The sequence below is a fragment of the Oncorhynchus gorbuscha genome, unplaced genomic scaffold, assembly GCF_021184085.1.
Source record: "Oncorhynchus gorbuscha isolate QuinsamMale2020 ecotype Even-year unplaced genomic scaffold, OgorEven_v1.0 Un_scaffold_6841, whole genome shotgun sequence".
Lineage (NCBI taxonomy): Eukaryota > Metazoa > Chordata > Actinopteri > Salmoniformes > Salmonidae > Oncorhynchus > Oncorhynchus gorbuscha.
Genome location: NW_025750354.1, coordinates 2,312 through 18,920, shown reverse-complemented (window position 1 = coordinate 18,920; position 16,609 = coordinate 2,312). Strand labels below are relative to the sequence as shown.

General features: G+C 45.0%; 1 pseudogene; it reads left to right on the top strand.

Moving 5' to 3' along the window:
- Positions 1-601: 601 nt before the first annotated feature.
- LOC124029569 lies at positions 602-15,378 on the top strand (annotated as a pseudogene).
- Positions 15,379-16,609: the final 1,231 nt, after the last annotated feature.

Below are 16,609 nucleotides of genomic sequence, written 5' to 3'. Positions count from 1 at the left end.
CTAGAAATGCAGGAACCTAGAGAGGAACCAGGCTCTGAGGGGAGGCTAGTCTTCTTCTGGCTGTGCCGGGTGGAGATTAGAAACCTAGAGAGGAACCAGGCTCTGAGGGGAGGTCTAGTCTTCTTCTGGCTGTGCCGGGTGGAGATTAGAAACCTAGAGAGGAACCAGGCTCTGAGGGGAGGCTAGTCTTCTTCTGGCTGTGCCGGGTGGAGATTAGAAACCTAGAGAGGAACCAGGCTCTGAGGGGAGGCTAGTCTTCTTCTGGCTGTGCCGGGTGGAGATTAGAAACCTAGAGAGGAACCAGGCTCTGAGGGGAGGCTAGTCTTCTTCTGGCTGTGCCGGGTGGAGATTAGAAACCTAGAGAGGAACCAGGCTCTGAGGGGAGGCTAGTCTTCTTCTGGCTGTGCCGGGTGGAGATTATAAGAATACATGGTCATTAAGACCAGATCGTTCTTCAAGATGTTCAAACGTTCATAGATGACCAGCAGGTTCAAATAATAATCACAGTGGTTGCTGAGGGTGTAGCAGGTCAGCAACTCAGGAGTAAATGTCAGTTGTCGGTGTGAATGGCGTCCGTTAACCCTTCCTCTTTCTCTCTCAGCTGTGGATCGACCAATCCAGTGTGAGCAGCCAGCCTGCCGCCCCAGAGAAGAGACAGACAGACTTGTGCTTTACCAGGCATACTCAGGTAGGCCTGAGGCTACTGTTCAAATCACACCAATCACACAAGTGTTTTTGTGCTTCTGTGTTCATTCTGTGGGTGTAGTAGTGTTTGGTTCTGTGTGTATATGCGTTGTGTTATTTGATGTGACTGAATTGGTGTGTTTGCAGCCTTCAAGCTTAACTCAGGATGTAGCTTCTCCTTCCCTGACAGAACACAATGGAACCCTCACTCCTCAACTATTGGAGGACACACCCAAAGCCCCCCACACCGCCAGCACTCGTAGGTACACACACACACACACACACACACACACACACACACACACACACACACACACACACACACACACACACACACACACACACACACACACACACACACACACACACACACACACACACACACACAGTCCCCCCTCTCCTATCCTTTCGTCTGGAGCTTTCCCATATGTTTCTGAGGTTGAATTAGACAGTTGATCTGTGATTGTATGTGACAGTCTCAGAGCTGGAGGAAGGACCAAGCATTGAGGGACTGAGCACTGAGCAATCTCCCAAAGTCACTATGGGGTAAGTCATCAGCCAACATCCTGTTCCTCCTCTGCCTCCTTTCACATGACAACAGCCTCCCTCACCTCTCAATGATCTTTGCTGACCTTAAAAACAAGGAATAGGTGATGGTTACAGCCATTTACAGACCTCAACATCCACAGTAACCCCCCGATATTCTGGCAAGGCTGCTCTTGTTGGCTCCTCCCAGAATTGGAGACCCCCTTCGATGTTTGGACCAGGCACCAAATTGTCCGGGACCCCTCCCATACATAGCCCACCCTGTAATACAGTCACTGGAGGTTTTCCATAGACCGTGGAGCCCTCAGTAACACCTGTGTCTGCTTTGTCCGTGGAGGACTCCATGCGTTTGTCGTCAGATCAACCCACAGCTACCCAAAGGTGATTGGAACGCCTTTTTAAAAGCTGCCGTTAGTCCATTGGCTGGCCAGATTTTCAGGAAGCATGGTTGGTTCTGTGCTTGACTGACACCTCACCTGATTGTGACACGCCCCTCCTCCCAGCTCTGACTAAATGTGCGACTGCCAAGGCTTTCTGTTCTTCCAGTCTTCTAACATTAATACAACAGTCAGACCCTCCCTCAGACTCAGACTGACAACATAACAGACCCAGCAGACTTACAGTGCCTTTCATTCAACATGTAGCCTGCCAGACCCAGGCTTACAGCTCATTCAACATGTTCTCACAGACCTCAGACTTAGTCTTCATTCAACATTAATACAGTGCCTTTCATTCAACATGTCAGACCCAGCAGACTTTACAGCTATTCAACATGTAGCCTCACAGACTCAGTCAGTGCAGTAGCCTCGGTCACAGACCCAGCAGACTTACAGTGCCTTTCATTCAACATGTAGCCTCGGTCACAGACCCAGCAGACTTACAGTGCCTTTCATTCAACATGCAGCCTCGTCACAGACTCCAGCAGACTTTACAGTGCCTTCATTCAACATGTAGCCCTGGGTCACAGACCCAGCAGACGGCAGTTTCATTCAACATGTGTCTATTTCATAACATGGTTTTACTGATTTGGTGGTCACAGACCTTACAGTGCATTTCACAGACCTTCAGTACCATTCAACATGTAGCCCTCAAAGTGTGAAAGGTTTTCATGATTTGGAGCAATGGGGAAAGTCCAATGAATACTTATTATAGTAACTGTGTGTCCCGTAACTTTTAGAGTAACGTAAACTAATGAAACCATTTCTGTCAGGTGTATGACAATGGTGCTGTCCTTCAGCTGCAGTGATAAAACCCTGCTGACTGTAGCACATGGCTTGTCTTCAAACGGCTCTGACTGGATAAGAGGACCGTTGGGATGCTATTTCTCATCTGACTGCGTTGACATGTTCTTAGTGTCGCGTCTGCTAAGGACACTGAATGTTTGCACCTTTTAACAAGAGGGAAACATACGGCGGTTTGTGCGTCACATGTATGGGGGACACCTATGCATTTGTAGGGGTAAACATTGGTGTGTGTGTGTGTAGAACTTGCATTCCTTTTTCAAAGTTATGCAGAGTGATTACAACTCGGGAGTCCCTGGTCTGTTGCTGTCCACCAGTGTTCTCATGATGAGCTTTGTGTTACAGATGTGAAGCAATCCATCATTGGGAAAAAGAAGCCCAGCACTACTAAGAAAGGGGTAGGTTACACCCCCTTTAGCACTCAGACAGGGGGCTCTGCGTGAGGAGCAGGGTTCTGGCTGGTCACGTGATCTGATTAGGAAACACGTGGAGCACTAGATCTGGCATGTAGTTAGGGCTCGGTGTTGTTCCTGGATAAGTCACGTTGACCTGAAAAACAAAGGTCCCAAATCAGAATCTCCAAACCTGGCTAATGAATTAAGAGTGTGTTGATCAAACCATGAATGTAATACTATCACTTGTCCACTGGGGGGGCAATCATTTCCTCTATCTGTCCCCAGCTGTGTGTAACCATCTCCTCTGTACTCCTCTCTCCTCCAGCTGGGTGCTAAGAGAAGGGCCTGGGGGCCCAGAAGGTGAGCAGTAAGAGCTTCTGGAGGTGGAGAAACAGGCCCAGGTAGCTGTAGAAGCAGAGAGAGGAGCAAGCGGCTGATGCTAAGAAACAGGCAGAGGAGTCCATGTGAGTGAACCACAGTTTGACAGTCAGAGAGCATGGAAACACCCCGCACCAGATTCTGCTCTTCCTGCAGAATATTAATATTTGCTGTCTTCATGGCCAGACTGTTCAGAGGTTGATAAATAATGCAGCCTACTTCTGCGTACAGAAAATGAATGGAAGGATCCTTTAGGACAGCAAGTAGTGACATCCGCTGGCTCAATAATCCTATTATCGTGTAACTGACAATTATGGACTATAACCGTGAGAAAAATATATAATTATTGTCTTAATACATTTTACACAGGGAGGGTAATGTTGGTCATCATTTCACTACGAGAACGACTTAGTCGGGAGGAGAATTTCCTAAAATTCCAAAATAGTTGCAAGTGAATGTAGAACAATCTGGCAAATGTGTCTCTTTGCAGTGTGGCCTCCATGCGCCTGGCCTACAAGGAGCTGAGATTGACAGGAAGATGGACAACAAGAAGATGCAGAACATGGAGGGTAAGAAGAGAGAGCAGGCTGAGAGACTGGGCATGGGCTTCGCAACCGCAGCAGGTAATCAAGTTATCAGTGTTCAAACCATGTTTTCAAAGAACAGTAATGTTTCATGTAATAAGTGTTCCTTGAGCACTACAAATAGCAAATGAGTGCTTCCTGTTTGCATGTGCTACTTCTGTAGGCTATAGCATTCCTGCTTAAACGATACTTTGGGATTTTGGCAATGAGGCCTCTTTTATCTACTTCCCCCAGAGTCGGATGGACTCGTGGACACCATTTTATAGTCCGTGGCCAAGTTTGAAGGAAGTTAGAGAGTTTTAGGAGCCAATGCTAACTAGCGTTAGCGCATTGACTGAAGTGTATGGGTATCTGAACACAGAGACATAAAAATGGTATCAAGGAGTTGATCTGACTCTCTGACTCTGGGTAGTAGATAAAGGAGTCGATCTGACTCTGGGGTAGTAGATAAAGGAGTTGATCTGACTCTGGGGTAGTAGATAAAGGAGTTGATCTGACTCTGGGGTAGTAGATAAAGGAGTTGATCTGACTCTGGGGTAGTAGATAAAGGAGCTGATCTGACGGTAGTAGATAAAGGAGCTGATCTGACGTAATTTTGGGGAAGTAGATAAAGGAGTTGATCTGACTCTGGGTAGTAGATAAAGGAGTTGATCTGACTGGGGTAGTAGATAGAGTATCTGGAAGTAGATAAAGCTCTGATCTGGGGTAGTAGATAAAGGAGCTGATCTGACTCTGGGCTAGTAGATAAAGGAGTTGATCTGACTCTGGGCTAGTAGATAAAGGATTTGATCTGACGACTCTGGGGAAGTAGATAAAGGAGTTGATCTGACGACTCTGGGGAAGTAGATAAAGGAGTTCATCTGACGACTCTGGGGAAGTAGATAAAGGAGTTGATCTGACTACTCTGGGGTAGTAGATAAAGGAGCTGATCTGACTCTGGGGTAGTAGATAAAGGAGTTGATCTGACGACTCTGGGGTAGTAGATAAAGGAGCTGATCTGACTCTGGGGTAGTAGATAAAGGAGTTGATCTGACGACTCTGGGGAAGTAGATAAAGGAGCTGATCTGACTCTGGGGTAGTAGATAAAGGAGCTGATCTGACGACTCTGGGGATGTAGATAAAGGTCCTAATTGCCAAAAATCCCAAGTATCCCTTTACGCTTTGGTTGGTGTCCCACTCTTTGATGGGATGCCATGTTACAGGGGTGTGGCTTTAATTATCTTCAGTGGTGTTAATGTGTTTTTACGGTGTCTGTGTGTGTGTAGATTGTGTTGCAGTACATTATTGTGTGCGGACATGACTTAAGTGAGTGTGTATTCTGCGTATTCCAGCACCATATCTCACTCAGTGATGTCAGAGATGCAGGTGATTGAGCAGGAGACGCCTTCTCTTTGGGGGCCAAGTCCTCACCTCGCCCAAACTGACATGTTGGATGAACCGGCTTCTCCTCCGGACCCCCTAAGTACTGGCACACCCCAAACAGATCGGAATGTCTTCTCCTATGGAGTAGTAGGAAAAATGGGTTTCTGTCCACCCCAAATGGACTTCCAACCCCAAGCTAGCTACCTCCCAGGCACGGGGGTTGTTGTGCTACAGCTGAAAGGATTGGATTGGTATTAACAATATGGTAATGGATCCAACTTGCCTTCAGATAGGCTTATATACCTGTCTTCATCTTGCTAAGACACCCATCCAATCCTTTCATAATTATCTAAGAGTCTTGGGTCCAGGTTAGTGTAGAGCCCTAGGTCTGTGGGTTAGGGTAAAGCCTTGGGTCTATGGGTTAGGGGTAGAGCCTTGGGTCTGTGGGTTAGGGTAAAGCCTGGGTCTATGTGGGTTAGGGGTAGGAGCCTTGGGTCTGTGGGGTTAGGTAGAGCCTTGGGTCTATGGGTTAGGGGTAGAGCCTTGGGTCTATGGGTTAGGGTAGAGCCTTGGGTCCTTGTGGGTTAGGGTGGAGCCTTGGGTCTGTGGGGTTAGGGGTAGAGCCTTGGGTCTGTGGGTTAGGTAGGAGTCCTTGGTCTGTGGGTTAGTGGAGCCTTGGGTCTGTGGGTTAGGTGGAGCCTTGGGTCTATGGGTTAGGGGTGGAGCCTTGGGTCTGTGGGTTAGGGGTAGAGCCTTGGGTCTATGGGTTAGGTAGAGCCTTGGGTCTATGGGGTTAGGCAGAGCCTTGGGTCTGTGGGTTAGGGTAGAGCCTTGGGTCTGTGGGTTAGGTAGAGCCTTGGGTCTGTGGGTTAGGTAGAGCCTTGGGTCTGTGGGTTAGGGTAGAGCCTTGGGTCTGTGGGTTAGGGTAGAGCCTTGGTCTGTGGGTTAGGTAGAGCCTTGGGTCTGTGGGTTAGGGTAGAGCCTTGGGTCTGTGTAATATATCCCTTCATCTACCTCTGTTTCCTCAGGTCTAATCTATTATGAATGTGTCCTTGTGTATCCCTACCTGACCAACAACATTGAATCTATCCCTACCTGACCAACAACATTGGATCTATCCCCTACCCTGACCAACAACATTGGATCTATCCCTGCCTCTGCCTCTGTGTGTGTTTGTTGGGACAGGTACAAGGACAACCCGTTCACGGCGGGCGGCGGCTTCGGCTCGCGGTGGGACTCTGATGGGGGAGTGGCCTCCTTCACCTCCTCCTGGGCCCTGGAGAATGAGGAGCCTAAAGAGGAGGTGATACCCCAGCATCCAGCCTATCGGAGAACTTGGCCCAGTCGGGCGGAAGGCGGAGACGGCGGCACCCGTGTCCGAGCTCGGCGAGGCCCGGCTGAGTTTTCCAACGCCAAGGCCATCTCTTCCGACATGTTCTTTGGCCGCGAGAGCTATGCCGAGGTAAAGTTACACCACTGTATTACCAACAAATACCAAGCCACCTGTCAACCTGAACGGAAACTTAAAAGCAAAGCGTGCCGCATTTAAATTAGCTGGCTATTAAAGCCAGACAGCTAACGTTAGCAAGCTGACATTACAACATCAGATGAGCTAACATTAGTAACCTAACCAATTCGCTATAGTATTTCTTCAGGCTAGGGTCATTTTTCTCAATTCCGCCTGACTGATGTGCCCAAAGTAAACTGCCTGTTACTTAGGCCCTGAAGCCAGGATATGCATATAATTGGTACCATTGGAAAAAACACTTTGAAGTTTGTATAAATGTTAAAATAATGTATGAGACTATAACACAATAGACATGGTAGGAGAAAATCCAAAGACAAACCAACCAGATTTTTTATTTTTTAAGAGCCCGTGCTGTTACAATGGAAAGTATAGGGGCATACTCAATTCCAGCTCCCATATTGCAATTCTTGTGGCTTCCACTGGGTCGGTCGTCTTTGTTCAAGGTTTCAGGCTTGTTTCTTCCAAAACGAGTAAGAATATTGAGTTTTACTACAGGGACACAGACTTGGACATTCGTGTATGCGCGCGATGAAAAAGGACACGCACTTGCAAATATCGTTTTCCTATTGAACATACTTCCTTCTGTATGAAATATTATTAGTTTAATTACATTTTAGGGAATCTGAGGATTAAATATAAACGTATTTTGACTTGTTGAAACAAAGTTTAGGGGTATATTTTCAGATTCCTGTCCTGCATGTTGAACAGAGTGGATTACTCAAATCGATGGCGCCAACTAAACAGACCTTTTGGGATATAAAAAAAGGATTTTTATCTAAAAAAAACTACATCGCATGTTATAGCTGGGACCCTTTGGATGACAAATCAGAGGAAAATGTTCAAAAAGTAAGTGAATATTTTAATCGCTATTTGTGAATTTATGAAACCTGTGCCGGTGTGGGGTGCCGTCCTCAAACAATCACATGGCATGCGTTCGCTGTAAAGCCTACTGTAAATCGGACAGTGCAGTTAGTTTAACAAGAATTTAAGCTTTCAACCGATATAAGACATTTGTATGTACCGAAATGTTTAATATCCATTTTATGATTATTTATTTGAATTACGCGCCCTCCAGTTTCACCGGAAGTTGTGCCATTCCTCAAGTTATAACACTTTAGTTGCTTACTGGACTCTGGCAATCTGTGTGAAATGTTGATTAGTTAACTAGCTAACAAACTAACTGCTAATGTTTTCCCTCTACAATGTGTGGTTCATTTTCAGAACGAGAGAATTAGGTGAAAATGAGGCGTTGCTTGTTAAACAAGTGTATTCGGGGATGAAGTGTAGCTGGAGCTGGGCCTGGCTTAAGCTGGATGCCACTATAGAGGTGAAAGGAACACCACCACCCCCCCCCTCTCACTTTTTCAATACAGTGAATATAAAGGGGCAGGCCAGGTGTTCTCTCTGCCTGAAAGAGATCAATTATGCCAACAAAGGGTCTCATGCTCTGCTGGAACATTGTAGAACAGATATCCACAGGCAGATAGTGTACAATGCAGTAATGTGTACCCACAGATATGGCTTTGAACTTGACAGTGACACTTGTGTGTGAATGAGGGGGAATTATTACATTTTTTTTACTCAGTGAATGTTAGTTTTGCACACATGTAGCCTTGTGCACTTGATTGATTTCTACTATTGTGGCCACTATAATATAGCAAAAATATAATGCCTGTTTGTTTCATTCTATTTCTACTTTTAAGATTAGATGGTGTTGTTGGTGTTGTCGTGTCTTTGGCATCATTAACACTGAAGACCTATTTATCAAATAACTCTCTGTAATTATTATTATGCGATTAAACTGATTAGTCATGTAACTGTAATTAACTAGGAAGTCGGGTCACCATGGAAAATATTCAGATTACAAAGTTATAATTTTCCTAATATAACTTTTCAGATATTTTCATATCTGATCAATAGTCTTCTGATTAATGAATTCTTCTTTACCTCACGTTAGTCTCATTCCAAATTGTTGGTTATCTGCATAAACCCAGTCTTCACTATGAGTCATCCATACATCAATTGTCTTAAAATAATTTATTTACTAAGTAATTCACAGAAATGCATAAACAAACAGTAGATAGTTACAAGGAAATGATAGTGGAGTTTCCCTAGTGGGATAAACCGGTATCGCGGTTTGGTGTACAAAAGGGAAGTGGGGTTCGACTGAGATAACAGACACTACAAAGTTGATAATTATAACAATTGAAATGCTAATCCTTTGCACATGAACGCTCACTCATTCGGAAATAATTGCAATCAATATATATATTTACGCTCAGTGTGTCGTCAGGATCTCTGTTGAAAAGTTTGTTTCTGTTTTGGAGTCTGTCCGCTCTTTATCGTGGTTAGAATAGATAGTTCAGAGTGACATTCATTCATGTCTTTGTAGAATAGATGTTTCAGCGGTTGTCGGTATTCGCGTTCAATGATACCGAATTTCTAGCTGCAGACTAGTAATTAATATCCAAGACTTGTTCTTATTCTGTCGGTATCGATAGTCTAAGAGTTTAACAACATGGTATGGTTAAAAGATTCAGCAGTCTGGTCTCAAACCTTGGCCCTCTCGTTATCGAGGTGAGCTGGTCTGCAACCTTGGCCCTCTCGTTATCGAGGTGAGCTGGTCTGCAACCTTTGTCCTCTCGTTATCGAGGTGAGCTGGTCTGCAACCTTTGTCTTCTCGTTATCGAGGTGAGCTGGTCTGCAACCTTGGCCCTCTCGTTATCGAGGTGAGCTGGTCTGCAACCTTGGCCCTCTCGTTATCGAGGTGAGCTGGTCTGCAACCTTTTTCCTCTTGTTATCGAGGTGAGCTGGTCTGCAACCTTTTTCCTCTCGTTATCGAGGTGAGCTGGTCTGAGGTGAGCTGGTCTGCAACCTTTTTCCTCTCGTTATCGAGGTGAGCTGGTCTGCAACCTTGGCCCTCTCGTTCTCGAGGTGAGCTGGTCTGCCAACCTTTGTCCTCTCGTTATCGAGGTGAGCTGGTCTGCCAACCTTTGTCCTCTCGTTATCGAGGTGAGCTGGTCTGCAACCTTTGTCCTCTCGTTATCGAGGTGAGCTGGTCTGCAACCTTGGCCCTCTCGTTATCGAGGTGAGCTGGTCTGCAACCTTTGTCCTCTCGTTATCGAGGTGAGCTGGTCTGCAACCTTTGTCCTCTCGTTATCGAGGTGAGCTGGTCTGCAACCATGGCCCTCTCGTTATCGAGGTGAGCTGGTCTGCAACCTTTGTCCTCTCGTAATTGAGAGAAACATGGTCCGTTGAGAAATTCTCACGGTGGGGGTTTTATTCGGAAGAGCAGAAAAGGGCTGTCTCATGACGCCAAGTAGTAATTTGCATACCGCCCAAACAGATCCACAGATGATGCGATCTCCATTGCACTCCACACTGCCCTTTCCCACCTGGACAAAAGGAACACCTATGTGAGAATGCTATTCATTGAGTACAGCTCAGCGTTCAACACCATTGTACCCTCAAGGCTCATTATTAAGCTAAGGAACCTGGGACTAAACACCTCCCTTTGCAACTGGATCCTGGACTTCCTGACGGGCTGTCCCCGGGTGGTGAGGGTCGGTAGCAACACATCTGCCACGCTGATCCTCAACACGGGAGCTCCCCAGGGGTGCGTGCTCAGTCCCCTCCTGTACTCCCTGTTCATCCATGACTGCATGGCCAGGCACGACTCCAACACCATCATTAAGTTTGCTGACAACACAACAGTGGTAGGCCTGATCACCGACAACGATGAGAAAGCCTTTAGGGAGGAGGTCAGAGACCTGGTCGGATGGTGCCAGAATAACAACCTATCCCTCAACGTAACCAAGACCAAGGAAATGATTGTGGACTACAGGAAAAGGAGCACCTAGCACTTTCCCATTCTCATCGACGGGGCTGTAGTGGAGCAGGTTGAGAGCTTCAAATTCCTTGGTGTCCACATCAACAACAAACTAGAATGTTCCAAACACACTAAGACAGTCGTGAAGAGGGCACGACAAAGCCTATTCCCCCTCAGGAAACTAAAAAGATTTGGCATGGGTCCTGAGATCCTCAAAAGGTTCCACAGCTGCAACATCTGACTGGTTGCATCACTGCCTGATACAGCATTTGCTTGGCCTCCTGCAAGGCACTTCAGAGGGTAGTGCTTACGGCCCAGTACATCACTGGGGCAGAGCTGCCTGCCGTCCAGGACCTCTACACCAGGCAGTGTCAGAGGAAGGCCCTGAAAATTGTCAGACTCCAGCCACCCCAGTCATAGACTTCTCTCTACTACCGTATGGCAAGCGGTACCGGAGTGCCAAGTCTAGGACAAAAAGGCTTCTCAACAGTTTTTACCCCCAAGCCATAAGACTCCTGAACAGGTGTTGACTAGTCTCATGAGATGGTGTTGTCTAGCTAATGTAGGGCTGTCCCTGTAAAATCAATTTAAATATTGGTTGACCGAGAGTATTCTGTTCTTTCTTTCTTTCCATTTTTAAAAAATGTGGATCAGGAAACCAGTCAGTATCTGGTGTGACCATTTGCCTCATGTAGCGTGACACCTCACCTTCACATAGAGTTGATCAGGCTGTTGATTGTGGCCTGTGGGATATTGTCCCACTTCTCTTCAATGGTTGTCAAAGTTGCTGGATATTGGCTGGGAACTGGAACACGCTGTCGTACACGTCGATCCATAGCATCCCGCACATGCTCAATGGGCAACATGGAATAAGTGGGAAATTTTCAGCTTCCAGGAATTGTGTACAGATCCTTGCAACATGGGGCCGAGGTGATGGCGGTGGATGAATGGCACAACACCAATATGCTGGGTCTCATCACGGTGTCTCTGTGCAGTCAAATTGCCTTCGATAAAATGCAATTGTGTTCGTTGTCCGTAGCTTATGCCTGCCCATACCACCCCACCCCCTCATACCATCCTCCCACTACGTGTGGGGCACTCTGTCAACGTTGAGAACATCAGTAAACCGCTCGCCCACAAGACACCAAATATGTGGTTTGTGGTTGTGAGGCAGGATGGACGTACTGACAAATTCTCTAAAACGATGTTGGAGGTGGCTTATGGTAGAGAAATGAACATTAAAATATCTGGCAACAGCTCTGGTGGACTTTCCTGCAGCGAGTATGCCAAATGGGGCGGCAGCATAGCCTAGTGGTTAGAGCGTTGGACTAGTAACCGGACTAGTAACCGGAAGGTTGTGAGTTCAAACCCCCGAGCTGACAAGGTACAAATCTGTCGTTCTGCCCCTGAACAGGCAGTTTCACTGTTCCCAGGCCGTCATTGAAAATAAGAATATGTTCTTAACTGACTTGCCTGGTTAAAAAAAAAGATTTAAAAAAAAAATTGCACGCTCCCTCATCTTGAGACATCTGTGGCATTGTGTTGAGTGACAAAACTGCACATTTTAGAGTGGCCTTAATTGTCCCTAGCACAAGGTGCACCTGCGTAATGAATCATGCTGTTTAATCAGCTTCTTGATATGCCACACCTGTCAGGTGGATGGATTATCTTGGCGAAGGAGAAATGCTCACTAACAGGGATGTAAAACAAATTTGTGCACAAAATTTGAGAGAAGTAAGGTTGCGTATGAAACATTTCTGGGGCCTTTTTTTGTCCAGTGTAATACCAGAGGCTCATCTAATGAAACACATTCTAAATCCTTTGTTAAAACATAGCAAAGATTTTTTTATTGCCTAATTTGTGAAATTGCTGTATCCGGCATTTTGTGACTAGACAATTTAGGCAAGGGCTGTTTCCTCGTCTCCTCACTCCACTGGGCTGTTTCCTCGTCTCCTCACTCCACTGGGCTGTTTCCTCGTCTCCTCACTCCACTGGGCTGTTTCCTCGTCTCCTCACTCCACTGGGCTGTTTCCTCGTCTCCTCACTCCACTGGGCTGTTTCCTCGTCTCCTCACTCCACTGGGCTGTTTCCTCGTCTCCTCACTCCACTGGGCTGTTTCCTCGTCTCCTCACCCCACTGTTTTCTCCGCCACATTGTTCTCAACACCAATATGCTGGTTAACTCCGCTATTATCCACATAGCAACATGGTCCAGGAAAGGCACCAATTCAACAGTGCACTGATGTTTCAGAACCGCGGACAGCAACTGCTATCCAAGCGCATTTGTTATAAAATAATATTTTTATTAGTGTTGCACCATTGTTCTTATGTAATGTAACCATATAGAATTTCAGTAGCACATGTCTTAGTGATGGACTGTTCCATCCCCCACGGCCTCCACAATGGATCAGTCCAATCAGACATGTCTTAGTGATGGACTGTTCCATCCCCCACGGCCTCCAATCAGACATGTCTTAGTGATGGACTGTTCCATCCCCCACGGCCTCCACAATGGATCAGTCCAATCATCCAGGTGTCTTGTGCACAATTGTAAAATATATATAATATTGCGACTGACTGCTCAACTAAAGAAATATTGGTCGACCAGCAGCATATTGACCAAACAATCGACCAGTCTAAATGGGATCAACCCTAAACTAATGAGATTGTGTCGTTGGTGTTGACTAGTCAAGCGAATGAGATGGTATTGTTCTGTCATTCCCCAGTATGAGGCCAAGACACGTCTGGAGGGCCTGTCTGGCAACACGTCCATCAGCTCTGCTGACCTGTTTGGGGACGGGAGTGACCGTGACACAGGTAAGGGTTAATGTTGTGTGTGTGTTTGTGATCTGTCTCTGTCTCTGTAGGGGCAGCAAGTTGAGGGTGTGTTTGAGTATTTGTTAATGTTTGTTTGTGATAAAATCATTTATATGTTTATAGATAATGATTAAATATTTCTACCCTGAAACTTAACCATTTGGGATTATAGTTTATGTAGCATGGATAAGGAATCATTAAATTATTAAACATAAGTCCAACTAGGTTGGACTGGGAGGGAGAGAAATGTGTGTGCCTAAGAAAATACAGAGAACAATTAAACTGTGTTTGAACAGACCTGGCTAGAACTCTGAGGAACTTATGAGGACAGGGAGTACTTCTCAAGGTCTCACTAACCTCGGGGGAATGGAACTGTCGGCTGGGTAGTGATACACAGTGGTGAGAACTATGGAGAAGGATAAAACTCACCTACTGTTTGTGTGGAAGTATGTGTGTAGGATACCTACTGTGTGTATGTATGTGTGTAGGATATCTACTGTTTGTGTGTATGTATGACCGTAGGATATCTACTGTTTGTGTGTATGTATGACCGTAGGATATCTACTGTTTGTGTGTATGTATGTGTGTAGGATATCTACTGTTTGTGTGTATGTATGTGTGTAGGATACCTACTGTTTGTGTGTATGTATGTGTGTAGGATATCTACTGTTTGTGTGTATGTATGTGTGTAGGATATCTACTGTTTGTGTGTATGTATGTGTGTAGGATATCTACTGTGTGTGTAGGATATCTACTGTTTGTGTGTATGTATGTGTGTAGGATATCTACTGTTTGTGTGTATGTATGTGTGTAGGATATCTACTGTTTGTGTGTATGTATGACCGTAGGATATCTACTGTTTGTGTGTATGTATGACCGTAGGATATCTACTGTTTGTGTGTATGTGTGTAGGATATCTACTGTTTGTGTGTATGTATGACCGTAGGATATCTACTGTTTGTGTGTATGTATGATATCTACTGTTTGTGTGTATGTATGACCGTAGGATATCTACTGTTTGTGTGTATGTATGTGTGTAGGATATCTACTGTTTGTGTGTATGTATGTGTGTAGGATATCTACTGTTTGTGTGTATGTATGTGTGTAGGATACCTACTGTAGTGTGTATGTATAGGATATCTACTGTTTGTGTGTATGTATGTGTGTAGGATATCTACTGTTTGTGTGTATGTATGTGTACTGTTTGTTTGTGTGTATGATATATCTACTGTTTGTGTGTATGTATGTGTGTAGGATACCTACTGTTTGTGTGTGTATGTGTGTAGGATACCTACTGTTTGTGTGTGTGTATGTGTGTAGGATACCTACTGTTTGTGTGTGTGTATGTATGTGTGTAGGATATCTACTGTTTGTGTGTATGTATGACCGTAGGATATCTACTGTTTGTGTGTATGTATGTGTGTAGGATACCTACTGTTTGTGTGTATGTATGACCGTAGGATATCTACTGTTTGTGTGTATGTATGTGTGTAGGATATCTACTGTTTGTGTGTATGTATGTGTGTAGGATACCTACTGTTTGTGTGAAAGTATGTGCGTAAGTAAAGAGCAAGTATAAAATGGATGTTTTTGTATAATGGACTGGAGAATGTTCCCGTGAATAAACCATTTGTTTATTGTTAGCTGGGACTCCTTTCTGTTTCATTCAACCAGAATCTTACAAACTCTGGGTTGCAGACTGAGTAGATTAATTGAAGTTTATGAATATTGATAACAAAATTCTCATACCAGTTTGATCTCTGTCTCTGTAGGGGCAGCAGGTTATGAGAGTGTGCTGCCGACGGGGCCAGACATTGCTCAGTTCAAACAGGGGGTGAAGACTGTGGCGGGCAAGATGGCCGTGCTGGCCAACGGTGTCATGAACACCATACAGGTGACAGGACCAGAGACACCTCAACACAATACAATTACACATACAGAGAAACTCTACAGGACCAGAGACACCTAACACAATACAATTACACATACAGAGAACTCTACAGGACCAGAGACACCTCAACACAATACAATTACACATACAGAGAAACTCTACAGGACCAGAGACACCTCAACACAATACAATTACACATACAGAGAAACTCTACAGGACCAGAGACACCTCAACACAATACAATTACACATACAGAGAAACTCTACAGGACCAGAGACACCTCAACACAATACAATTACACATACAGAGAAACTCTACAGGACCAGAGACACCTCAACACAATACAATTACACATACAGAGAAACTCTACAGGACCAGAGAGACACCTCAACACAATACAATTACACATACAGAGAAACTCTACAGGACCAGAGACACCTCAACACAATACAATTACACATACAGAGAAACTCTACAGGACCAGAGACACCTCAACACAATACAATTACACATACAGAGAAACTCTACAGGACCAGAGACACCACAACACAATACAATTACACATACAGAGAAACTCTACAGGACCAGAGACACCTCAACACAATACAATTACACATACAGAGAAACTCTACAGGACCAGAGACACCTCAACACAATACAATTACACATACAGAGAAACTCTACAGGACCAGAGACACCTCACAATACACACATACAGATTACAGGACCAGAGACACCTCAACACAATACAATTACACATACAGAGAAACTCTACAGGACCAGAGACACCTCAACACAATACAATTACACATACAGAGAACCAGAGACACCTCAACACAATACAATTACACATACAGAGAAACCTAGAGGACCAGAGACACCACAACACAATACAATTACACATACAGAGAAACTCTACAGGACCAGAGACACCTCAACACAATACAATTACACATACAGAGAAACTCTACAGGACCAGAGACACCTCAACACAATACAATTACACATACAGAGAAACTCTACAGGACCAGAGACACCTCAACACAATACAATTACACATACAGAGAAACTCTACAGGACCAGAGACACCTCAACACAATACAATTACACATACAGAGAAACTCTACAGGACCAGAGACACCTCAACACAATACAATTACACATACAGAGAAACTCTACAGGACCAGAGACACCTCAACACAATACAATTACACATACAGAGAAACTCTACCAGAGACCAGAGAAATTTCCTCAACACAATACAATTACACATACAGAGAAACTCTACAGGACCAGAGACACCTCAACACAATACAATTACATACAGAGAAACTCTACAGGACCAGAGACACCTC